General features: G+C 42.3%; 1 pseudogene; it reads right to left on the reverse strand.

The window, feature by feature from the left end:
• Positions 1-5295: 5295 nt before the first annotated feature.
• LOC102843060 overlaps positions 5296-10592 on the reverse strand; it is a 6675-nt pseudogene continuing 1378 nt past the window's right edge.

The raw sequence follows: 10592 nt of genomic DNA on the forward strand, positions 1-10592 counted from the left end.
TAAAACCATTATCGTAGAATGAGTATAAAGATCCAGGAGGGGTGGGAGAGGCTGGAAGCAGAGGGATGTGGATGTGCAGTGGGAAGAGGGGATTAATCCTTGGGTTGTACAATTTGATGGATGGGGGTGTGCGTGAAGGAAATTGAAAATAATTTGTTCAAATTTGTATTTGAATTTTGTAAATAAACTAGTAGAAAAAGAAAAAAAACCCCACATATTTCTAAATTTTTAATCAAGCAGTATCTATCTCCTTGCTCTGTTTGAGTAACTGCCTCTCAAAATATGTACAGATTCCTAATGAGTACAAGTAAGTTACTTAAATCCTTAGTTTCCATGTAATTCATAATTTGTCATGACCGACACAATTCAATGCCTTTGTATAGTCAGTAAAATGCAAGTAAATGTCTTCCTGGTATTGTTTGTTTTCAAGTAAGATCCCTGTGACATTTATTACCCACCATGGCCCTCATGCCACATGCTATTCTGAATCTCTCTTAATTTCTGGTAATCTTTCTTGGTTTCTGAGAAGAACGGCAACCCCAGAACACTTAATTGTGCTTATGAGAAACCTATACTTGGACCAGGAGGCAGTCGTCAGAACAGAGTAAGGAAACACTGCATGATTCAAAATTGGGAAGATTGTATGCCAGGGATGTGTCCTATCTCCAGACTTTTTCCAATCTATATGCAGAACAGATCATCCAAGAGGCTGAGCTCTATAAGGAGGAATGTGGCATCAGGATTGGTGGAAGACTCATCAACAATCTGTGTTATGCAGATGACATAACCTTGCTTGCCTAAACTGAGGAGGGCCAGAGGCATTTGCTGCACAAGGTCAAGGACTGCAGCATGCTCAACATCAAGAAGACAGATTCTCACGTCTGGGTCAACAGGCAGCATCATGATAGATGGTGAAGAGATTGACATTGTTAATTGCTTTAGTTTGCTTGGCTCCACAATCAACACTCTTGGCACCAGCAGCCAGGAAATCAAGAGACAAATAGCATTGGGAAAGTCTGCTGTCAGGGACTTCTCCAGAGTACTAAAGAGCAACGATGTCAGTCTGGAGACTAAGGTGCTCTGGGTCAGGCCATGGTCTTCATAATTACTTACTATGCATCAGATTGCTAGACAATGTCTAGGGATGATTAAAGGAGAATTGATGCCTTTGAGCTGTGGTGCTGGAGAAGAGTATTGAATATACTATGAACTGCTAGGAGAACAAACAGGTTCATCCTGGAGGGGATGAAGCCAGGTTGCTCCTTGGAGGCTCCATCTGACATGCTTTGGGCATGTTATGCTTGGAAGGGTGGATGGACAGCACAAGAGAGGAAGACCCCTCGATGAGATGGATTGACAAGTGAGTGGGGCAATGAGGGTAGTTGTGCCTGAGACATTAAGGGTGGCTCAGGATAGAGCAAGGTTCAGAGCTGTTGTACACAGAGGTGCTATGAGTTGGAAGTGACTCTATGGCACATAACAATAACAACTTATATGTCATATTAATGATATGGTTCCATAATTTTTTTTTCTTATTAGGTCACCTGACTTTGAAATGGGTACACATATTGATCTCTTGTGGATGGTCAGATAACGGTTTTCCAAATTTCTTGACATAGAATGAGCACTTCCAGGCTTTGTTGAAAATATTAAATTGTATTTTTTCAATTTTTGGATCCTGTTTTTTAACCAATAACTTCAATACTTGATCATTTGCTACCTCCTTAAATGTCTGAACTTCCACCAAGTCTTTTTGGAGTATTGTCGATGTTCTTGTTTATTACAGAGTCAGAACTGACCCATAGCTGACCCTCCAGCAAGTTTTCAGAGGCAGTTAATCGCACAGGAGGAGAGTGTCCAGTCTTCTCCCAAGGAGCAGCTGGTGGATTCGAACCACATAGCTTTGTCTTGTGGCGCAGCTCCTTCCTACTAGGGGCTCCAGAGCTCCCCGTTTTGAACTAGTGACTTGATTTATTACTGTCAACATCCCATTGCCATCTTGCCCTACTCACTACTTTACCTATAGAATCTATGTTGTAACTGGAAACTTGATTTACTATTTGCTGAGTGTGTTCTTCTGTTTTGGATTACTAACACCAGGCCTTTGTACATTGTAACAATAATTTGCTTTGTCTTTTTGAGCTGTCCCTTTAGATTTGATATTCAACTGTATTGCTTGATAATTTCTTTTTTTCATTCATTTTAGGTAATCTTCAGTGAAATGCAAATTTTAGAGCCTCAACTAACATTCACTTTGGTCTTTTCTAGTTTTCCTGTCTTTTAAATGACCCTTTGCTTTCTCCACATAGGATGTCCTTTCACAATTTCTCTGGTATCTTTTCATTTGACTTCAATGGGTCAAATCTGTTCTTCTAAATGTATGTAATTTTGTTACATAAATGGCACTGATGGCATTGATTACTTTCTACATAATTTTTCCATTCTGCTCTGAATTTTGCAACCTTTAATTCCACAATTTATCCTTACACAGCAGTAGTGATTTTACATAATGATTTTTCCCCGCCCTTACATTTAGGCAGAATAAAAGTACTCTGAAGAGAAAGGCAAATATCAGTGGTGGGAAAGAAATTAGAGATTAGGTAAAAAGATTTCAAATTATTTTCTTTCCTCTGAGTTGAAATAGGTTCAATGGCAGTGGGCAGTGAGTAACCTGGAGAGTTTTCTTTTTAATTTTTAAAAATTAAGGAATATAATGTGAAATTTCCAACTCATGTATATCTGCCACATCATGTTCAATATACACTTTATACAAGATTTTTAAAAAATATAAATTTATATAAAGCAGTTTCATAAAATGTTAGGATAATACAAAAAGTTTAATTTTGTATCCATATGTGTGTATGTGTGTGTGTGTGTGTGTGTGTAATGTTTCAAAATCTGAAGTGATAATTTTTAATTATATACTACAGAATTTTGTGGGAGATAATATGCTACATAGAAATTTACAGATTTTAAGATTCACAAATTGTTGTTTTGATTATGTGCCATCAAGTCACTTGTGATTCATAACAACCTTATGTACAAGAGCCCTAGACCCTGCTCTATCTTGTGCACGTGCAATCTTATTGTCTCCAACACACTGAATGAATCCATCTCATCAAGGGTCTTCCTCTCCTGCACTTTCCCTCCACCCTCCCAAGCATGATGTCACTGTCCAATGACTGGTCCCTCCTTGCAACATGTCCAAAGTATGTTAGATGAAGCTTCAAAATCCTTGTCTCCAAGGAGCAGCCTGGCTTCACCCTCTCTAGGACAAACCTGTTTGTTCTCCTAGCAGTCCATGGTATATCCACTACTCTTCTCCAGCACCACAGCTCAAAGGCATCCATTCTCCTTTTATCATCCCTAGTCATTGTCCAGCTCCCTGATGCATAGCAAGTGATTGCAAAGACTATGGCCTGGATCAGACACACCTTAGTCTTCAGACTCACATCACTGCTCTTCAGTACTTTGCAGAGGTCTCTGACAGCCGACTTCCCCAATGCAATTCGTCTGGTTGCTGGTACCAAGAATGATATTTTAGTATATATCCCTTCTGAAGATGAAGGGCTTACTGCAATATAGATTTTATCCATTCGATTGATATGTCCTTTTCAATTTTATATCTTCACAAATGTTTATTGACTGCTTACAATTTCTAATATACCTACATTGTTGTTGTTGTAGCTGTTGCTGATTTCCTTTGAGTCGAGCACAACTCATAGCAACCCTACGAACAAGAGGCCTAAAGCCCCTCCACAACTATTGACATTTATCCAAGTTCATACAAAGTTAGAATATTTGTCTAGAAATAGAAATTTTGAATTAAGGTTCTATATTTGCTACCTGCTTGCCACATGACCTTTATGCAATTCTCCTGGGTCAATTCTCTGAGTTCAAATGTTCAAGGTGACATCATGGAACAAAGATTGCTGTGGAGCGTTCCTGGGAAGTTCCCAGCTCCCCGCAAAGACTCTCTTGGCCAAAGTGGACATGGCCCTTCCTACCCAGACTCTACGTGCTGTGCATCACAGAGTTGGACAATGACTAATGATGAGAGAAGAAAATGGATGCCTTTGAGTCGTTGTGCTGCAGAAGAGTCTTGAACATACCATGGACCACCAAGAAAACAAATAGGTTTGTCTTGGAGAGGGTGAAACCAAATTTCTCCTGGGAGGCTAGGATATTGAAACTCCGTCTTATATACTTTGGGCACGTGTCCTTGGAGAAGGACTTCGTGCTCGGAAGGGTGGAGGGACAGCATAGGAGAGGGAGACCCCAGATGAGATGGATTGATATAGTAACTGGCAATAGGGGTAGATGTGTCACAGTCAGGACAGGGCAGGCTTCAGAGACGCTGTACATATGGTCACTATGAGTTGCTGGTGACTTGATGGCACATAACAACCACAACCATCCAGACTCAGGAGATGACACAGGAACACTGCAAGCAGAAACCACTGCTAGCATCCACCCGTGTTGGCAAGGGAAGGATCCTGGGTGAGATTCCTGGGAAGTTCTCAGCTCCCCTTAGAGGCTTTGTCAGCTCAGCGGGGAAACATCAAAGCAGCAGGCAGGGTCTAATATTATTTTTTTTAAAAACCCAAGATACATCTTCTAAAAAAAGCACACCAGATTGAGGACTTAACGAATACCTCAGAAATAGAAAAGCAGAAAAATATATTCCAATGGGGAGTTCCAACAATCTCACACCATACACAAAAACCAACTCAACACGGATCAGGGACCTACAGGTAAAATCCAAAATCATAAAAGAAAAAAAGGGCAAGAAAATTAGAAGTCCTGGCCTATGGTATAAATAGCCTCGCAAACAAAGCCAAAAAAATGCTCAACCTGGGGAAGATAAAATTGAGGAATGGGAGCTTCTTAAAATCAAAACCCTGTATGTATCTAAAACTTTATCCAGTGGGGTAATGAAAGCTCAGAGATTTTGGGGCGGGGACCCACATTCGGCAATGACATTTCAAACAAAAGTCTCATAACAAAAGTTTATGTATATTTTAGAACAGGGTCTCTAAAAAAACCCACAAACCAATCATAAATTAGGCAAAAGGAAAAAAAAAAAGACTCTTCACAAAGGAGGACATTTAGATGGCCAAGAAACAGATGAGGAAATGTTCACAATCACTAGCAGTCAGAGAGATGCAAATCAAAACGACGAGAGAGCATCTCATTCCAGCAGAAATAACAAAACTGTTTCTTTTCTTTGTTTTTTAAAGTCTCAAAAATGATTTACTTGAACAGAACCTTGTACATCCACACTATGCTCAAATCTCAATAGTAATCGTCGTTGTCTTCGTCAATATAGGTATTGGTGAGTGTGCTCGGGGTGCTAGGTCTCTCTTCTCGGGGTGCATTCTGTCAACGCCACATGGCATTCCGCTGTCTGGTGAGGTCCTCCTCATCCTCTGAGCTACTGAAGCTGCAGGACTCATCTTCAGGGCTGGGTGACCGTGGTCGGGGTGGGGGGCAGAGATCTGTGTCCAGTCCAACCTCACAGGTGTTCTATTTGGGCCATGAGGCGCTTGCCCTGGTAGCACCAGAGAGCGGACAAGCGCTGCTGGCGATAGGCGGCATCCTTGCACGTAGGTAGTGGTAGCGTATGATGTGACTGCATTTAAGGTGGTGACGCAAGGGGGCCCCAGGTGGAAGGCATTGTCCACAGACTCATCCACAACGGGGGGGGGGGGGTGGACGGGGAGCCTGAGTCCGTGTAGCCCGAGCGCTCGTGGACCCCGGGGGTGTAGCAGGAGGATAGGGCTCTCACAGAGGTCACTGTCTTAATCAGAGCTCCAGCCCTCAATCTCCAGGCTCATGAGGGAGTCAGAGAAGGCCATCACCCGGGGCCCCTCCTGGACTGACTGGTTGCCACAGTTGTGTACTAGGCCACTGCCACTGTTGAGCACAAGGCTAATATTCTTCACGGGTACAGAGGCAGCGAGAATCATCGTCCGTCCTGCCACCAAGATCTCCAGTGCACCCTGCTTGTATGGGCTCCAGACCTTGATAATCTTTTCTACACCAGAGGAGCAGATCTTACAGGTGTGGGGATTAAACTGGACCTGGTTAACCATAGATCGATGCCCTTTTGGCACCATGAACGCTCTGTTGACCACCCTACCAATGCCACCTGCCTCTGGATCTGCAGGGATCCTACACATGGACAGGTTGAAGTCATCAGAGCCCGATAGGATGTACTGGTCTAGATCTCCTGCAAAACAGCGGCTTTTCACGGTGCAAGAGATGAAGGAGCCCTGATTGTGGAACTGGAATACAGGCTCCTCCCCATGCCCCTCCCTCTGCCCTTCTCTCACCAGGCTTCCCCCGCACTGTGATCCAGATGGTTCTTTAATCAGCCATGGCCGACCCGTAGCAAAGTTTAGGAACACAGTCAACAATAAATGTTGAAGAGGATGTGGAGAGATTGGAACTCTTAGGAATCACAACTGCTCTGGAAGATTTAGGCATTACCTAAAAACACCGAACACAGAAATCCCATGTTCACTAGCTCTTAACTGCCACCCTTCTCAGGTCGTATGCGTTCTTTTGCCCTTGTACTGTGCCTCTTGGAATATACCACTTGGACCGATTTCTTAGTGAAAAGCCTGTCCAACTTAATCCAGGCAACCATATGCAGCTGCCACACTGAAGCAATATGATCACAGAACACCCAAATTATGTCTATAATGCTCATATCCTCGGGAAGCAATGTTTCTACATATGACTGGGTTTAATTAGATCCATTATCACCAGGACTTTCATAATGGAAGTCTCTAGAAGATAGTGTGTGTGTGTGTGTGTGTGAGTGTACCGTCGAGTTGGAACTGACCCATAGCTGATCCTCTGGTGGGTTGCATGGGAGGAGATTGCCCATTTTTCTCCCGTGGAGCAGCTGGTGGCCTTGAACCACATGCCTTCGGGATTGCAGCACAGTTTCTTGCCACCAGGCCACCAGATTTTAAAATATATCCACTTATGTTAAAGTTCTCTATTAAAGGCTTTCCCGTGGCAAGTCGGATTCATTAAGAAAGCTGATTCTTCATTTAGCCCAAGTTTCTTTTAACTCTTCTCATTTTTATCCTTGATGTGATAGTGTTTTTCTCGACTTTTCTTCTTGATTTAATCTACCTTTTTTAAAAACCCAAGTCAATCTATGGCCACTGAATCGATTCTGACTCATTGTGCCCCTGGAGGACAGAGTGGAACTGCCCTAAGAGGTTTGGAATCACTTGATCTTTACAGAAACAGAATGTGACATCTTTGTTCCACAGAGTGACTGCTGGGTTTAAACCGCTGACCTGCTGACTAGCAACTGTGTCTTCAGATCTCTCTTACCATCTGAGCAGATTATGATTCAACCTTTCTCGCGATGCTTTCCTTGGCTTAAAAATTTTATTTAACCTTTGATAAGAGCTACCATTTTCAATACTTTTACTATATTCTATTGTAAATCTCTTAATATTCTATTGTAATATTCATTTAATATTCTATTGTAAATCTTTTTTCAAGTCATCTGTGACTGAGAGCAACCTTGTGAACAACAGATCCTCACACAAAAGAAATTGGTAAATTATTTTGAAACAATGTCTGTATGAGCATTTAATATATGTGCCTGTATCCTGGGCCATCTTCGCCATCTCCAACATACCTGAGCGAAATCAAGTGCTTCTAGAGAAAAGCACCATCAGATTAAAAATATGGACGAAACCTCAGGCCCTTACCTCCTCCAAAAATGAAATGCAATCACGAACCTGCTGAGCACTCCTGAACATCAGATCTGAACCAAGTTTTCCATCGTGCATAAATCTTCTCTCCATGAATATGGTTAAATCATACAGGAAATGGGGAATTATCGCAGAAAGCAAAAGTCTGAGCTGCATCTTTGCCTCTTATGTCTACCACTTCTGGCATTTTGTCCAAGTTCTTCGTATCTGTTTCTTTATCTGTGAATTGGAATTCCTGACATGTGCTGCACTTGCTTCCAAGTGTTGTGGATCAAATATGATCTACGGAAAGGGACTTTGAAGTCAAATATGACTTCTGTATGACAACAACAAACATGACTGACAGGCATGGCAGCTTAGTAGCTACACTGGACTGCATGCATGTTTTTAATAATCTATTTTGTGTCTTTGTATGCTACATTTTATGCTTCAGAGAATAGAATCAATAGAATTGTCTAACTTTTTTAGTCTACCTTTGGGAATTTGTGTTTGTTTGGTTTGTAAGAGGATCAGGTTATTGACATCTTCAAGGTGCAAACACAAAAGGATTAATACCCAGCAGAGGGTTAAATAAAGGAGCCTTTGAGACTCAGTGGTTAAGTCCTTGACTACTAACTGCAAGGTCAACAGTTCAAACCTCCCAGCTTTTCTACAGGGGAAAGCAGCAGCAGTATCCTTCTGCAAAGATTTATAGCCTTGTAAAGCTCCTAGGGCGGTTAGAGCCAGTCTTACAGGGTCACTCTGAGTCAGGATCGATTTCATAGTACCGGGTTTGGGTTAGAGGATTAAATGTGTTCATTTTCTCTTTATATCCTTTGAACCAAACCATCTACCTTCTCTAACCTGAGATACTCAACAGATGCCTCTCTCTGATATGTGCTGCCCTTCATAAATTTCAAAGACATCATCAACTCCCATAGACAGCCACTTTTGTGAAGGTAGCATTGTATGTATTCAACTCAATGTCATCAAGTTAGAACCTACCCACATCTGACCCTCCCCTGGATCACTGTTGTTGACCCTATGTACAACATCCCTAAACTGTGCTCTATCCTGTGCCAATCACACTCTGATACACCCATCCCGATTACCCCAGTCACTGAATCAATCCACCTCATAGAGGCCTTCCCCTCCTGCGCTGTCCCTCCACCCTCCCAAGCATGATGTCCCTCTCTAAGGACCAGTCTCTCCTCACAACATGTCCAAAGTATGTTAGACGGAGCCTCAGAATCCTTGCCTCCAAGAAGCAGTCCAGTTTAACCCTTTCCAGGATGAATCTTTTTGTATTCTTAGCTGTCCATGGTACACTCAATATTCTTTTCCAGCACCACAGCTCAAAGGCATGAATTCTCCTTCTATCCTCACTAGTCATTGTCTAACTCTCTGATGCATAACAAGTGATAGCAAAGACCATGGCCTGTATCAGATGCACCTTAGTCTCCAGAGAGACACCATTGCTCTTCAGTACTTTGGAGAGGTCCCTAACAGCAGATTTTCCCATGGCAATATGTCTTTTAATTTCCTGGTTGTTGGTCTGGAGGCCTAGTGGCAAGAAGCTGCACTGCAATCCCAGAGGTATATGCTGTTCGAATCCGCCCGATGCTCTGCTGGAGAAGGAGGGGCAATCTCCTCCTGTATCACTCAGATCCAATTTGACAGTACACAGTTATCTGATCCTGGGTCATTAGAGACTGTAAATCACACAGGAGGAGATTCCCCATCTTTCTCCTACAGAGCAGGTGGTGGACTCGAACCACCTGCCTTTGGGCTGGCACAAAAGCTTACCCACTAGACCACCATGGCCCCCTATTGTACGAACTGGGAATATTATGAAGTCATCCTTGCTAATACATCCAACTCTCTAACCTATTGCTCTCAAGTTTGAACCAACTCATAGCTGACCTTCCAGCAGATTTTCAGAAGCTGTAAATCACATGGGAGGAAATTTCCCACCTCCCGTGCATGGAGCAGTTGGTGGATTTGAGGTGGGTGAGAACCACCACCCTTGGGTTACCGGAGCGACTCCCTGCAGGTTAAGTCACTGGAGCTTCTGGAGGACATGCTCCTAGCTGCAATGGTTTGAAGTTAGAAGCAATCAAGTCAAAAGTGATTTGTTCAAATTTGTATTTGAATTTTGTAAACAAAGTAGCAGAAAAATAAAAAAAAGTAAGGTTTCCTATGTGATGGTGGTCCAAGAGCCATGCATTCAAAAGGCAACATGTCTGAAAAAAATCACTAGATTGTATTCTAAGGCAGAGTTTTCCACATTTTTCATTTAGAATGATCTAATTAATGATCATATAACCTGAAGGCCATAGTGTAGATCTTATTATAAATTATAGCACTAAGAAGTTGCACTGACAACTCAAAGGCAGTTGGTTCAAACCCACCAACTGCTCCACAGGAGACAGATGAGCAAGCTCATCCCATGTGATTTATGGCCTCTGAAATTCGGCTTGTGGGTCAGCTGTAAATTGGTTCTGACTTGATGGTACACAACAACATGTGTCAGATTATATGATTATTGTTGTTATTTTCAGGTGTCATTGAGTCAATGGAGACTCACAGTGACCCTATAAACAACAGATCTGAGTGCTGCCCTATCGTTCTACCCTGCACCATACCCATGTCTCTGTTACGGCCAAACCCTCCATGGTAGTTAATTGTGTCAATCTGTCTCATTGAGTGTCTTCCTCTATTTTGCTTACCTCTTGCTTACCTTGGAGAGGTAGTCTCTCTCCAAGGACTGGTTCCCCTGAGAATATACCCAGAGTAAGTGAGATGAAGTTTGACAGTCATTGACTCTAAGGAGTATTCTAGTTGCATATATGTGTAAATATAAATAAT

The sequence above is a fragment of the Elephantulus edwardii genome, unplaced genomic scaffold (genome assembly GCF_000299155.1).
Source record: "Elephantulus edwardii isolate Elephantulus edwardi_28Jun2011 unplaced genomic scaffold, EleEdw1.0 scaffold00016, whole genome shotgun sequence".
NCBI lineage: Eukaryota > Metazoa > Chordata > Mammalia > Macroscelidea > Macroscelididae > Elephantulus > Elephantulus edwardii.